This window comes from Thrips palmi, unplaced genomic scaffold (assembly GCF_012932325.1).
Source record: "Thrips palmi isolate BJ-2018 unplaced genomic scaffold, TpBJ-2018v1 HiC_scaffold_6, whole genome shotgun sequence".
Classification (NCBI taxonomy): domain Eukaryota; kingdom Metazoa; phylum Arthropoda; class Insecta; order Thysanoptera; family Thripidae; genus Thrips; species Thrips palmi.
Genome location: NW_023144633.1, coordinates 3862374 through 3878994, shown reverse-complemented (window position 1 = coordinate 3878994; position 16621 = coordinate 3862374).

The following is a 16621-nucleotide window of genomic DNA, read 5'->3' as shown; positions in this document are numbered from 1 at the left end:
CTGTTTAGTTTGAAATTTGAACCGCGCGCGCGCAAAGCTGATTAAACATGGCGAAACTGAAATAGTAAAGTCCCGAGAAGGAACTCGGCACACACGCTGGCAAAGGCACACACACACACACACACACACACACATTCGCTCACACAAGCAAGCACACACACACACGCTACCTTCTTCATCGTCGCGAGTCCTCTGCCGCGCCCTGCTCAACTTCGGGGCGCCAAGTCGCGACCGTCTCTCTCACTCTCTCTCTCTCTCTCTCTCTCTCCTCTCTCTCTCTCTCTCTCTCTCTCTCTCTCTCTCGCGGCGCCGCGTCCGCGGGTGCGACAAGGACGGGTTGCTTTGGCTGCGCGTTTTTCCGCACGCGTCGGCATCATTGCGCATTCCGCCCCCACCGCGCAAACGCACACATCTCATTTGCCTAAACCTCGCGACGCGAAACGGCAGCGCGGCAACACGACGCGGCCAGACAGAGAGAGAGAGAGAGAGAGAGAGAGAGAGAGAGAGAGAGAGAGTCGCTATGCGCTGCTGCCATATTAATTAACCAGCGGGGAGGAGTCTTCAAAATCTGGAGAAAGAGACGGAGACGGGGCTGGAGGAACTGCAAGAAGGGCATCCCGAACCCGCCGCGCTGCGCGCCCATCTTGTAGCGCAAGTCCCGGGTTCGAATACCAGCCTTACTTTTTTTTCACACCGTGAGCGCGAGGTCCATGAGCTATACCTGCTCAGTTTTGCGTTTAGGTTCAAATACCAGCTCAAAGGATTTTTTAACCGCGGGATAGCGTTTAAATACTTGTGTTTTGTTTTTGTGTTTGTTTTTGTCTGTTTGGTTGGCACTTCGTGTGTCGTCGCTCGGTCCATTCATCTCTGGCGGTAATCCCGTCCATACTCAAGGCGCCGTCGTAATGGAAACGAATGACGCCAAGTTCGGCACGGCTCGGCTCTGCCCGGACTGATTTGACAATCAGTCCCTGCACTGGAAGCACTGGCACACTGGAAGCAACAACACGCTTATATCGTGCTGATCCTGATTGATGCAGGCTGCCTGCTCGGTCTGCCCGGCCCGCCCGGTTGGTGGCGGAATCGCCAATCCCGAATCGCCAATTCCAAATCTGCTGCTCTGCCTCCATGCTCGATTTGCCTGCGTTGGTTGGTCGGAGGGGCTCTGCGTTCATTAGGCTAGACGGGCTGGCTGGCTGCGACTGACTCCCGCCGCGAGGCTGAGACAACGCACAGTGGGCCAGAAGACCGGTGGAGGCGGTCAAAATCCCAGACGCGTTTTGAGCTCCATAGTCGCTAAACAGGACTCGAACCGAACGTGTGACCCCACCAATGGATTGCTCTCCGAACGAGGAATCCATTGGTGGGGTCACACGTTCGGTTCGAGTAGGTCACGATCAGGCTTCGGAAAGGTGGAACTCGAACCGAACGTGTGACCCCACCAATGGATTCCTCGTTCGGAGAGCAATCCATTGGCGGGGTCACACGTTCGGTTCGAGTTCCATTTGGTGACTCTGGAGCTCAAAACGCGTCTAGAGTTTTGACCGGCCCCGCTGGTCTTCTGGCCCACTGTGCCGCGGTGAGGGCAGTCATACAAATGGCTCGCTGCTGCAGTCCGTCCGCGGCGCCAGACGGCCCAACGGCCCGCGGCATGTCCGGCCCGGGGCGCAGGCCAGCACCAGCACACTGAGAGTCGTTCTCGTCGCTCCGTCCCTCTCGCACTCGTGGCGCGTACCGTACAGGTGCGAGAGACACAGAGCGACGAAAGCGACTCTCGGAATCAGTCTGCCGGCGCCCTGGCGCAGTCCGTCACACCTCCACATTTTATCGCCACTCACCAACTGTAATGACCATGCGGTTCTCCACACGTGTGGCTTGTCTCCCAAACGAAAGCCACGCCGTTCACGTGTCGTCTGGGCGTCAGCGGCAAGGAGAAAAATGAGAAGAAGTAGAACAAGAAGAAGAACAAGAAGAAGAACAAGAAGAAGAAGAAGAAGAAGAAGAAGAAGAAGAAGAAGAAGAAGAAGAAGAAGAAAGAAGAAGAAGAAAGAAGAAAGAAGAAGAAAGAAGAAGAAGAAGAAAGAAGAAGAAGAAGAAGGAAGAAGAAAGAAGAAGAAGAAGAAGAAAGAAGAAGAAGAAGAAGAAAGAAGAAGAAAGAAGAAGAAGAGAAGAAGAAGAGAAGAAGAAGAAGAAGAAGAAGAAGAAGAAGCAAGGGAAAAGAAGAAGAAAATCATCGCGTCTTGGTATTTGAACTCGCGTCGCGCCATTTTCAGTACGGTTACCAATCGGCGAACGAATTGCGGAGGCAGCAGCGGCAGGAAGTTCCCTCCCAAATTATCAAATCAAAATGGAACAACGATGGCCAGGCGAAGGACGTCCATAAAATCAGAGCGATGGCAGCCTCGCCAAGCAGAGCAGATGTCTGGGGGGAAATTATAAGAAAGGGGGCCCTTCTGCGTATCGGGTATAAATCGAACACGCACGCACACACACGAGACACTCATTGTCACGTGTGCGTCTCACTCCACACACACACACACACACACACAGGCTCCTTCTGGGTAGCGCACACGCGCCGCTTAATCAGCCCCTCCTCGCTGAATCGAGATAAATGATTGACATATTTCTGCCTCGAAAATGACCGGAATGGGTCATAACAAAAAATGACGGCGACGTCGTCGTCCGTCGTCGGTGCGTCTCTGTTAGCAGAAAGAGCTCCTCCACTGGTTCTTTACGACTGTCGCCGCGTCGCAGCGGGGCCTCTGCCTCCACGGCGCACAGTGGGCCAGAAGACCGGTGGAGGCTGCGAAACCTCCAGACGCGTTCTGAGCTCCAGAGTCGCTAAACGGGACTCGAATCGGACGTATGACCCCACCAATGGATTCCTAGTTCGGAGAGCAATCCATTGGTGGGGTCACACGTTCGATTCGAGTCCCGTTTAGCGACTCTGGAGCCCAGAACGCGTCTGGAGGTTTCGCCGCCTCCACGGTCTTCTGGCCCACTGTGCGGCGGCGCTGCGGAGCGGAAGAAGATGTCACGGCGAAATACCCAGAACCGATGGCAGCGGCCATGCAGCAGCGCAGCGGACGATGAGGAGAGTTTGCAGCACTCGTTCATTAGCACCGGCTTTATTAGTTCATTAATAAGACGAAATTAACTCAAGCAAAACTGAAAAATAAAAGTTGATTGCGGAACCCGGACTGTGAACTTGATCTGGCATCAGGAGAAGAATGGGTTCTCCATCGACTCTGTCGCTTTCCCAGGTAAGTTACGAAGTCGGCTGCCCCTCAGAGAATTTTCACTTTATTATGAAGAATCTTCACTGTACGACTTTTGGAGAGTGGACATCCATGTCAAGGCTCATTCGCTCTGCTGCCGCAAACTTTCCTACGTTTAGCCTTAATTTTCGGAGATGAGTATTCATATTTTCACCATTTTTCTGTGGAGAACCGTTGTGGACACGTCCGCGTTATAAAAACGAGTGGAGCGCGCGGTACGCCAGCGTGGCCAACGTGCCCATGACCGGCCTGGCCCCGTGGCCGGCACGCCACGGCACGGCAGGGCACGGCACGGCAGCACACCGTGAATGTGAATGTGTGCATCATCTTCGGGGAATGGCACTTGCCGGCCTGTGGGAAAGGACACGACCGCCAGTCACACAGTGTGCACACAGTGAGGCGCCGGCGCGTCGTTTTGGCGCCCCGCGGGACGCCGAGCGGGACGCCGACTCGACCGGCGCCAAGGCCGGCTTACACCTCATCGGGCACAATTTTTGAAAAAAAAAAAATTCATATTTTGAACAGATGATAGTGTGACATTCGTTCATAACAGCGTATCTACCGTGGGTAATTCCCTACGATGATACGTTGTTCTGTCAGATGATCACTCATACATGATCGATCAACTGTTTGTACTGTCACATGCATAGTGCACAGTGGGCCAGAAGACCGGCGCCGGCGGTCGAAACTCTCGACGCGTTTTGAGCTCCAGAGGCGCTAAACAGGACTCGAACCGAAAGTTTGACCCCACCAATGGATTCCTCGTTTCGAGAGCAATCCATTGGTTGGGTCACACGTTTGGATTGATTCTCATTTAGCGACTCCGGAGCTCAAAACGCGTCCGGGATATTGACCGCTTCCATCAGTCCTCTGGCGCTGCAGCCAGCCTGGCAGAAGGATCTCTACTTTGGTCTGAAATCGTGAAAGACATTTTGACTGCTCAGCACTTTCATTTCTTGACGAGCCCCAGAAAATGCGAAGCAGATCGGAAGTTCACTGCGAGGGTGCCGTGTCTCACCACACCTATGCACACATACGCTGCCACACACATAAACAGCCTCCCCCCTCTCACACATACACACACATATTGGGGAGCCATTCGTAAGGCCATGGTATGGGCGCCAACAGGCCGGGGGAAGGCAACAGGATTGAGAAATAACCATCGCAAAAACACACGGATCACGTGCACAACGACGGATACGCGCGCAGTCCGGACGCACCACACAAACCAACACACACATACATGCATACACACTCACTCAAACACACACACATACACACACACAGACGTGGAGGCGGGTAGAATCACACACAGCCCCCTGCAACAAACCAAACGTGTTTTGGGAAAACAAACTGCAGCCTCGCGTAGCGAGCGAAGCTATGCGCGATGCAGGGGCCTTCCCTCACGGGCGGGCGCCTGCCCCGGCCGGGCCTGGGCCGCCTTCTATTGACCCACTTCCCTCCACGCGGTCATACTTGCAGACTGATTCCGAGAGTCGTCGCTGTGTCTCTCTCGCACCTACACGGAACGCCCCATGAGTGCGAGAGAGACAGAGCGACGAAAACGACTCTCGGAATCAGTCGGCCGCTTCAGTGTATCGCAATGAACTCGTAAAGCTTTTTATCGCCGCCTTGTTGCTATTTTGGCAGCAGCTTCGGCAGCGCCAATGGTGGAATAATGCGCGAGAAACAATGTTGACTCAATCACTAGGCGGGGGCGGGGTGGGAGGGGAAGGGGTAGGGGCCGACTCGCCTCACAGTGGGCCAGAAGACCGGTGGGTAGGCAACCCAAGCGGCAGGGCTGCGCGGTGGGGTGGCTGCCACGCACGGCGCCCCGAGCCGCGCGCGCTGCAGTGCACAGTCCTCGACAGTCCTGCACGGTTTCCGGACAGGGGGCAATAATTGCATAAACTTTGCCCCGATGTTGCCTATTGTTGCCTGGATTAGAGATATTTGACGGCAACCGCTGGAACTCGCCCCGTAGCGGCCTGGGTGCTCACGGGTGCGCGTGTCTGTATGTGTAGGTGTATGTGTGGCGGGGGCGGGGCACGCGGAGGGAGGAGAGAGGGAGAGAGGGAGAGAGAGGAAGAGAGCCTCAAGGGAACGGAATCACAGACTCCCGCTGCAGCAGCGGAGCAGCGGACCCGCCGCCACTTCTCTTGGGTGTTTCTGTTCCGGTCCATCCTTTCCCAGTGTTTTGTTTCCTCTTCCCTCTCTCTCCCTCTCTCTCGCTCTCTCTCCCTTTCTCTCTCTCGGCCGCCCTTTTTTCAACGCTCCGTCCTCGTATGTTGTGGATAAAGTTGTGTGTATTCTCAGGCGGCAGGGCTTGGCGGGGCGGGGCGGGGCGGGGGGGCGGGGCGGGGCGGGCGGGCGGGGCGGGGCGGGGCCTAGCGGCGCTGGACGCGTTCCGGCCGCGTGAGCAGTGGAATAAGTCGCCCCTTGAGGAGCCCTGCCAGCCCGTCGCTCCGTCTCTCTCGCACGCACGCGGCGCCCGCTGGGGTGCGAGAGAGACGGAGCGAGGAAGCACTGCTCGGAATGAGCGCGCTGTCCGGCCGCACAGTGGGCCAGAAGACTGGCGGAGGCGGCCAAAACTCTAGACGCGTTTCGAGCTCCAGAGTCGCTAAACAGGGCTCAAACCGAGCGTGTGACCCCACCAATGGATTCCTCGTTCGGAGAGCAATGCATTGGTGGGGTCACACGTTCGGTTCGAGCCCCTTTTAGTGACTCTGCAGCTCAAAACGCGTCTAGAGTTTTGGCCGCCTCCACCGGTCTTCTGGCCCACCGTGGGCCGGCCGCCAGAGGGCGTTGGAGTGCGGTAAGCTGGCCGTGCCAGGCGGCGGCCGGGCCGGGCGGTGCCCTGTGAACACTTTGCCACACTTTGCGGCTGGCGGCATGCACGACTTTTCGGATGGCCGCGCTCCGCCACTGCAGACCGATTCCGAGAGTCGCTCTGTCTCTCTCGCACTCATGGGGCGTCCCGCATAGGTGCGAGGGAGACAGAGCGACGAGAACGACTCTCGGAATCAGTCTGCTGCGAGGCGAGCACTCCGCGGCCAACTCGTCCCCCTCTCCAGATGAACGCATTCCCGGTCAACTTTGAGCGTTGCACCTCCATCCGCAATAACTCTCCTGTAAGCAAGGGCCGGCGGCCTGCCCCTGCCCGCGCCAGCCCCTGTCCGAGGAACTCAGCCGGAACCTCATAGAGCCTCAAGCCGGCCAACTGCGGGCTGCAACTATTCGCGGGTCGGATTGAATTTTGGAGGTTCGCCGCGGCTGGCCGGCTTGCCTTGCCAGCTCACAGTGGGCCAGAAGACCGGTGGAGGCGGCCGAAACCCCGGGCGCGTTCTGAGCTCCAGAGTCGCTAAATGGGCCTCGAACCGAACGTGTGACCCCACCAATGGATTCCTCGTTCGGAGAGCAATGCATTGGTGGGGTCACACGTTCGGTTCGAGTCCTGTTTAGCGACTCTGGAGCTCAGAACGCGCCTTGAGTTTTGGCCGCCTCCACCGGTCTTCTGGCCCACTGTGGCTGTCTGGCGGGCTCAGCGCCGTGCAGGTAGGCAGCCTGCCGACAGGGCTGCGTGAGGGTTGCCTACCCCGCCCGGCGCCTTGTGGCCCACACCTTGGGCAGGAGCGCGGATTTATTTTTCGTTTTTGCTCTTTTTTCCCCTCCGCGTCGGGGTCGTCGGGGGCGGCGAGCTTGAAATAAAACCCGATAAAACCCCCCGGCGCCGCGGCGTGTCCCGGAGCGTGTCCTGGACCGTGTCCCTCGCAGTGTCCCGGACCGTCCTGGGCTGTCCGACGGTAATTAGACAGCAGAGATGACGCCGGGACGGGTTGGCGCTCTGTCTCTCGCACCCACACGGGACGCCGCAGGAGTGCGAGAGAGACAGACAGTGTCTCGACGAAACGACTCTCTCGGAACCAGTCTCCAAAGGCGCAGCCTCGGTGCGGCGGGGAGACTTCGAACTTCAGAATAAGTCTGTCTCCTAAACGGTTGGGAAAGTTTCGCGCATGGGACAACTTTAGTCTCAGAATTAAATTTCTGTGTGTTTTGAATTTTAGCATAACGCCCGTATGGTCCGCCGGTTTGGAACCCCTCTAATTTTAGACTATGTGGAAATGACTTACAACCTTACAAACCTTACAAACTATTTTGGGCCTTACAAAGAAAAGTAGTTTGTATAACAAAGTATTTTGAGCATACGTGAGCTTACAAAGAAAATACTTCGTAATTTACGAACTATTTCTTCGTATAACAAAGTATTTCAGTTTGTTATATGTATGCTCAAAATACTTCGTAAGGTTTTAAGAGTGTGAGGACGCGAGGATAAGTTGCTACCGCCAAGAAGACAGTGGCGTAGACGAGTCAATGCCGGGTCTGCTGAGCGATGGGGGAGAGAGAGAGAGAGAGAGAGAGAGAGAGAGAGAGAGAGAGAGAGAGCAGAGCGAGTTGCAAGAGACCTGTCGCCAAGACGTCAACGTAGTAATGAGCATCAAATATTCAGGTCATTATCACCGAAACCATGGGCCGGGAGGCAGCGGGCCGGGGGCGCGCTGAGAGCCACGCTCAGAAATGCGACACATGTCAAGTGTTGTGATGGATGTGTGCGAGAGTGTGTGTGTGTGTGTGTGTGTGTGTGTGTGTGTGTCTGTCTGCGCGTGTAGGTGTGTGTGTGAATGAGCCCTGAAGCCAACAATCCAACGCGCGCAGAGCGAAAAATGTTAATACGCGTCGCAGAGCGCGTGGAAAAGATTCACGACTCACGCGGAACCTCAGAGAAAAAGAGTCGACTTTTCTTTGTCATTCATTAATTAGAAAAGTGAGAGGATTAGCGCGCCTTCCTTCTTCTTTTCGGCTTTCATCGGCGCAGAAACCTGCGAGAAAGTCCGGCCAACTTGCGAGTCCTGGCTGCAAATGGCTGCATCCTCGGCGGGAACAAGAGGACGGGGGGAAGTGCCACACAGTGTGTGGGCGAGGGCTGCCTGCCTGCCGGGCTGGCTGGGGGATGGAGGTGCACAGGTTAGGTAAATATAGGGCGGCTTTAAGAGCGCAGCCTCCCCTCCCCTCCCGCCCTCTCCTTTCCCCTCCCCTCCCCTCCCTCTTGACCCCGGACCAGCTTTAGGGGCCGTAGGCAAGCCGTAGGCGTTCTGAATGGAACACAAACATAACGCCGTCCGTGGAGGCCGTGGGGCCGCTGTCCTTGCCGAAGGGCCGGAGCCTATGGCCGCCTATGGCTGCCCATGGCCTCCATGTGCGCGACGAGGAAGAGAGCAGTGTGGTGCGGGCGGGGCGGGGGCGGGGCGGGGCGGGGCGGGGCCCTCCGACACTGCCGGATTATTTCGGGTGAAGGGGCAGGAAACAATAACAGAGCCGCCTCGCCCCGCCCGCTAAGCCCCGCATCGTGCACCCACACACTCGCACGTACGCACACACATGCACGCACACACAGGCACGCACACACACACACACACACACACGCGCCACGCATGGGAGTGCCGCTTCGATGGCGGCCGTACAATCGCCTCCCTCACCTCGCCGAACTGAAAACTGAAAACCAATAAAGAAAAAATGAACGTTTAGTCTTTGGGTTTTTCTGGTGGAGCGGACTGTTGTTGAACTGTTGTGACCGCCATCTTGGTGCGGAACCCTCGAGGTGTCCTCCGAAGTGACCCGGCGAGATCCGTCTTTGAGGAACATTCGCGCCGATGAAACGTAACTTAGGCATATCTGACGAAACCGGAGGGATTGAAGGAACGAAACATGACAACGGCAATCATTCGGACCGTTCGTCTCGGAAGACTCGCCGATCGGCAGACAGTCCGTCGTGGCGCGGCGCCCCGCCCCACAGTGGGCCAGAAGACCGGTGGAGGCGGCCAAAACTCCAGACGCGTTTTGAGCTCCAGAGTCGCTAAACAGGCCTCGAACCGAACGTGTGACCCCACCAATGGATTCCTCGTTCGGAGAGCAATCCATTGGTGGGGTCACACGCTCGGTTCGAGTCCCATTTAGCGACTCTGGAGCTCAAAACGCGTCCAGAGTTTTGGCCGCCTCCACCGGTCTTCTGGCCCACTGTGCGCCCCGCCGGCCGATGGCTCGCCATGGACCGCGCGGTTCCCCCTCTCTCTCCCTCCCGCGAAGGGCGGCGCGGCCGCGAGTGTCCGAGAGAGAGAGAGAGAGAGAGAGAGAGAGAGAGAGAGAGAGAGAGAGAGAGAGAGAGAGAGAGAGAGAGAGAGAGAGGGAGGGAGGGCCGGGAAGGACCACGGCGGCGGCTGCAAGAGCTTGGCTCTTCCGCCGAGAGATGGCGCGAGCGTGGCTCCCTTGCGCCCCGCCGGCCGCGCGGTGCCTTGGCTGCGTGGGCGGGGAGGCGTCGCGTCTCGCAGCGCCGCCGCGCGCTTTGCTGGCTTTGCTCGCCGAGAGCAACAGAGCGGCCGCCGCACAGTGGGCCAGAAGACCGGTGGAGGCGGCCGAAATCCCGGACGCGTTTTGAGCTCCAGAGTCGCTAAGCGGGACTCGAACCGAACGTGTGACCCCACCGATGGATTTCTCATCCAGAGAGCAATCCACTGGTGGGGTCACACGCTCGGTTCAAGTCCTGCTTAGCGACTCTGGAGCTCAAAACGCGTCTAGAGTTGCGGCCGCCGGCGCGGGTCTTCTGGCCCACCGTGCGGCGGCCGCCGAGAGGCCGAGAGTGGCGGCCCACCGTGAACAACGCGCTGCAGCCCGCAGACTGCACCGGGTTGTGTGCGTGTCACAGTCGCAGCGCGTGTCGAGTGTAGGCGCGAACGCGACGGTTCTGTCTGCCGGCCGGTCGACTCGGATATGAACACGGCCATAAGAGTCCACTGTGTGCACGCACACTGTTAACAAACACGTGGCGAAATAATTTGAATGTTCTTTTTGTTGACTATATTTTGCGGCATTTCAAGTGGGTTGAACTCGTTCACTTCGTTATGTCGAGCGCAAATTATTTAATTAGATAACGAATGGACCTTCTTTATAAATGACTGCATCCCTCAGTTAATTTTTCCAGAGTACATTTGGGTTGCTCCTTTTCGGTCGTGGGCAGCTGATTGCCAGTGCCTGCCTGATTTTGCGGTTTAATTTCCTTCCGCTGCCTCACCCTCTCTCTCTCTCTCTCTCTCTCTCTCTCTCTCTCTCTCTCTCTCTCTCTCTCTCTCTCTCTCTCTCTCTCTCTCTCTCTCTCTCCGCAGGACTGTCGTCCCTGACTGGCGGACACCTGCGGGCTGTCGCGTCGCGTGTCCCGTGCCCTGCGGATGGCACTGCTTGACTGTGACGACACACACACACACCCACACAGTCCCTCACACACACACACACACACACAGAGACACACACACACAGAGACACACACACGCACGCCCGCACAAGCAGAGCGCGTGCGCACCCCCGCCGGCAGGTGCCGCGAAAGCAACGCGAAGAGGCCCTCGGGGCTCTTGTTGGTGGCCGCTGGGGTCGTCGCGCCACGCGCACCGCGCCACGCCACGCCACGCCACGGCGCGCCACGCCATCGTCAGCATATTGATTCTTTCAAACAATCAGGGGGGAATGGAGACAAAAAAGGAAGCAGAAAACCCCCCGCAGCTCCATAATTTCACACACTCACAGTCTCTCTCTTTCTCTCTCTCTGTCTCTCTCTCTCTCTCTCTCTCTCTCTCTCCTCCCCGTTAGCCGCGAGCAATCCTCGTCCACTGTCAATCAATTTGTGAGGTCGGTGGGGGAGTAAGGCGACTAGAAGAGGGGGGACTGGGGGAGGTTGAGCACCCCGATGACTTCCCTGTCTCGCTCTCTTTCTGTCGTGGCGACCGCCTGGTCAATGCTGACGCCCCAAAGACGCCCACGACGCTGGCGGCGAGCTGGAAGTGCAGCAGCAGACTGATTCCGAGAGTCGCTTATTCGTCGCTCTGTCTCTCTCGCACCTACACGGAACGCCCTATGGGTGCGAGAGAGACAGAGCGACGAAAACGACTCGGAATCAGTCTGCAGCGGCGGTGCACAGTGGGCCAGAAGCCAGTGGAGGCGGCCAAAACTCTAGACGCGTTTTGGAGCTCCAGAGTCGCTAAATGGGACTCGAACCGAACGTGTGACCCCACCAATGGATTGCTCTCCGAACGAGGAATCCATTGGTGGGGTCACACGCTCGGTTCGAGTCCCGTTTAGCGACTCTGGAGCTCAAAACGCGTCGAGAGTTTTGGCTGCCTCCACCGGTCTTCTGGCCCACTGCGGTGCAGGGCAGCGCGGCGCGCGGGTCCCGGCAGCAGCACCGCACCGCGCCGCGGCACACCAAGCACCCTGTTGCGCTGCCGGCGGCTCGTCGCTTCGGATTTAAATCAGCGCTAAGCACCCCGCAGGAAAAACGGGCCCTGTTCTCCTCCTTCCGCCTCGTCGTCGTGGTGCGCCGCGGTGGCGTTCATCGCCCTCCTTTTGGCAGCCGTCGCTTTCTCCCGTGAGCCGAACTGGCCGAACACCGCCACGCTTTGCTAGGCCCTGCTTGCTACGCCTTGCTACGCCCCCCGCGACTCAAAATCACGACGAAACGAGGCTCCGAGGCAGCACACTGATTCCGAGAGTCGTTTTCGTCGCTCTGTCTGTCTCTCTCGCACTCGTGGCGCGCCCCGTAGGAGTGCGAGAGAGACAGCGACGAAAACGACTCTCGGAATCAGTCCGCAGGCGGTGGCGCAAGGCTGATTCCGAAGCATCGTTTCGTCGCTCTGTCTCTCTCGCACCCCTACGGGGCGCGCCGCGAGTGCGAGAGAGACAGAGCGACGGACCGCTCCCTCGGAATGAAGCGGCCGGCGGTTGCGGGGCCTCACGGCCCCACGGCCCGAGCGAGCAGCGCGCCGATTTCAAATCAATTTAGCCTCGAATTATCGCGGCCCAAACTAATCAAAGCGATCAGGCGGCAACAACGTCCCGAAACGTCCGGGACTCCGAGGCGGCGATAGGCAAAGGAAGAATCCGAAGAGGAAAAAGGGAAACGAAAAAAAAGAGAGAGAGACAACTAATCCAATTGCCGACCGCTGACCACCACTGGCCACCGGACTCAAGGAGGCACCCCGCGGCACCGCTGGAGCGGCGCACAGTGGGCCAGAAGACCGGTGGAGGCGGCCAAAACTCTAGACGCGTTTTGAGCTTCAGAGTCGCTGGACAGGACTCGAACCGAACGTGTGACCCCACCAATGGATTCCTCGTTCGGAGAGCAGTCCATTGGTGGGGTCACACGTTGGGCTCGAGTCCCATTTAGCGACTCTGGAGCTCAAAACGCGTCTCGAGTTTTGGCCGCCTCCACCGGTCTTCTGGCCCACTGTGCGGCGCTCTGCAGTGGCGGCGACTCCGAAGTGCGTGGGAGGCAAAAAGGGCGGCCGGCAATTCAGCCCGCGACGCTGCGACCGCGAGATTGTGATTGCGAGGGGAAACAATCGGCGCAATTATTGCGAGAGTCGCAAGCGTCCCTCTGTTTTGTACCGGTGCAATCAAAACGCGTGCAGCCAACACCTCAAATAAAGCAAAAAAAGTTTTGTTGTTTTCGCTGGGGGAGGTGTCCTTGTTAGGACCCATTTGTCCAGCCGCAATTGGATTCCATTCCATATCGAATTTGTCCTCGCGGTGACGCAATGGCCGTGAGGTGGCGCCGGTCGGCTGGCCCGACGAGCACCATCGAGGCCTCCATCGAGAGCAACTCGAGGGGCGGGGCGGCGGGCCTCCGCGGGGGTCTTCATCGCCTTCCTTCGGCTTTGCTGACTCTTTGAGGGGCTCCTCCAGGGGTGCCACTACACTGCGCGTGCCTCGGCAGGGTCGCGCGGTCACACTGACTGACCGCGCATAACAGTTTCGAATTTCGGTTCGCGCTTGAATCCAAGAACTGCCTGCTCGAGGCTCGAGCACGAGTAAGTCCAACCCAGTCCAACTTAACCCTACCCAGTTAAGAACTCTTACCTTACCTAACCGAACTTAACGGTTGTCGCTCTCCGCTCACTCCACAGTGCACGGAGGCGGCCAAAACTCCAGACGCGTTTTGAGCTCCAGATTCTCTAACCAGGACTCGAACCGAACGTGTGACCCCACCAATGGATTGCTCTCTGAACGACGAATCCATTGGTGGGGTCACACGCCCGGTTGGAGTCCATTTTAGCGACTCTGGAGCTCAAAACGCGTCTAGCGTTTTGGCCGCCTGCGCCGGTCTTCCGGCTCACTGTGCACTCGGGGTGAACCCGCAACGCCTCGTGCATGATGGCTGTGGCGCGTAGAAGTTGCTTCATAAAACACGTACTTCAAAACTTTATTATCGCGCAAGGGGGATTAAAAAAAAGCTCGCCGTCGTCGCCGTGATACGTCAAATCATAAATTGCGTTACTGCTGGCGTAAATTTCGCGCGGCGAGTGGGCCGAGGGTCTCTGAGGCTGCGATCATTAAAACGCTTTGATTTCGTTCTTATTATGGCGAGATTCCGTTGCAAACGCCGGGCTGAGTCACCGCCGCCGTTTCCGCCTACAGTGTGCCCGCCATTTCTACAATTAATAACAACGGTGCTATGAAGGTCAGAAAATCTCAGTGACGTCGCGAATATTTTTCTTTTCAAAAGTACTTATTTTAAAAATAAAAATATTTTTTTTCCTAGTGTTTAAACCCACGGTGCCAAACGCAACAGGACTTGCCGTGGGTTCAAATCCCAGCTCTTCTCTTTTTTCAAAGTTTAAATTTTTTGAAAATCTGTTTTTTTTTTTAATTTAAATTTTTTTTTCGTTGTGCTTTTTTGAGTCACTACTGAAGAAAATTAAAAGAGAAATACGACGATGAGGACCTGGCACCTGGGGCGAGGCTGGGCGAGGCAGGGCGTGATATCATCAAGCTACCGTGCGACGCAATGCCGCTGGCCCGACAACCGCTGGACCGACCCGGACCGGACCGACGCTCCGAGCGACGTATGCAAAGGGCCCTCGCTCTGTCATTACAAAATGAATATGCTAAGCAGCTGCTTCTGTATTTTCATCCCGCGGCGTCATCAACACGTCGTCGCGGACTTTCACACTCCACTGTCTTTTCTATCCATCTATCTGTAATTTTCGTGTCCGAATGGCGGGAAAAAAATAATGTTATGTAGCTACAACACACAAGCGCGTTTTTGATGCTCCTTTCGCGCGCTTTTTGGACGTCGGGCGTTAACGTTCGGCTTCCTGGCGGGCAGGGCGGTCAAGTGTGTGTGTGTGTGTGTGTGATGCCGACTCCCGACGGGGCCGGCCGCTCCGCATCTGGCGTCATCTCTGTTTGACCAGTAACACACAGAATGAGCCGGTCCGTCAGAATCGGCCTCTTCGGAGGAAAACGTCCAGACGTGTATATTTTTCGTCGGCTACCCGAAGGGCGGCGTGTCCGTCAACCGGTGTGTGTGTGTGTGTGTGTGTGTGTGTGTGTGTGTGTGTGTGTGTGTGTGTGTGTGTGTGTGTGTGTGTGTGTGTGTGTGTGTGTGTGTGTACGTGTGCGAGGGAGCGGGTATAGCGCGCACCCGAAAATTATAACCACCTAGCATCAAGGGCTCAATGAGAAGTGACACACACACACACACACACACACACACACACACACACACACACACACGTATGACTCACTGGCGCGTTCGTGGGAAAAAGTCAAGGAAACGAAGGTAAAACGTTCGGTTCGTGGCAATGAGCAACACGCAAAGATTGCATTGCCAGTCAGTCAGGATGGACGCGCTGCGCGGCGCTGCAGCGAGATTATACACAAGGTTGTGATTATAGAGCCACGCTTAGCTTGTCACCGACGAGAAGTGAAAAAGAAAAGGATAAAAAAAGAAATAAATGAATAAAAAATAATTTGCACATTTTTTTTGTTTTGTAAATTATTTACTGACATTCAAAAGTTTTTTCGCGACTGCATTGAGAATTGAAGTGTCCTGAAAAATACTGTAGTACTTCATCACTCAAATATTATCACTAAAAATAACAAAAAATCACAAAAAATATCACTAAAAACTAGGATTACTGATATTTGGGCGATAAGAGTGAATCTGCTTCCTCATTATGGATAGTTTATCTGTATTATCACGCAAATTTGAATTGAGAAACCTTCATCACCCAAAATTTTAGTTTTCTTTGTGACTTTCATTCCGCGTGTGTTGCGTCATCGAAGTAAATTATTGGCGTTTCCGACGTGCGATCGACAGAGCCGCCAATTTCTAGCCGCGATTGCTGCGTGGGCGAGTGATTGCGACACCTGGTCGGCGGCGATCCTGCTGTATACACATCCTCCCCGCTCGCTGCTCGCTCCGATCCGTCTCGAGAAAAAGACCGCAACTGTGAGGGACCGATTCGACACTTAGGGCGCGGCCTGCGGCCCCAGCGGCCCTTCGGACAGGCTAAACTGTCGGCCAGTGTCCATCCGGACCTTTAGGCAGCTAATTACAACCCTCGGCCAATAATTGGTGCCTCGAGGTGAGTATCGCGCTTCGGACTGCTTCATAACACCGGCGGAAAAGTTGGAGCGCGCTGCGACAGTGGCCATGCTCAAATCCATCTCCTGGGATTCCTGGGAATATCGATAGTTGCCCAGAAGCTCCTGAGGTTCCCAGGAATATCGGGCAGTGTCCTAGAACATCTCCTGGAATTCCCAGGAAAATCTTTTTTTGTGGTTCCCTGGGGTATTGGTCAATTCCGAGGAAATTCTTCTGAGGTTCCAGGGGATGGTTTTAACGTGCAGGGTACGATGATCATTATTTTTTTTCGTTGAACGAAGTATAACGCTGAAAAACGAACAAAGACGCTGGGCATTGATTGGAAAAATAGTTCCGCTATAGCGGAAAAGTATCACCTGTGGCTAACACTTCACCATGAACCATCGTCAGCTGTGAGGACATGCAAGTTTTTGTTGGTGGTGAAATTAAAAGTCTGACGAAATATGTATATGCTAGTTTCAAAAGCTTCACCAAGTGTCTATGGCGAGACGCAATCATTTGTCGTTGGGGATTTGAGTTGCAAGGGTTTTGGCCGTGTAGGGTTTGGGGCTGTGCCGAATGGGCCAAATGGGGCCTTTCCCGCTGTTATAATAGGCCCGGCGACGCAGCTAGCTGGAGCCCAGCTCCAGTGGACTGATTCCGAGAGTCGTTTTCGTCGCTCTGTCTCTCTCGCACTCACGGGGCGTCCCGTGTAGGTGCGAGAGCGACAGAGCGCCGAAAACGACTCCGAGTCTGCTGCTCCAGCCAGCCAATGAAGCCACGCATGGCTGGCCAAGGCTACACCTACACTAGCCTGAAAGCACTTCAATTGTTTCGCGGCTGTAATGGGCGGCCCGGGTGCCATGCAGGCGGA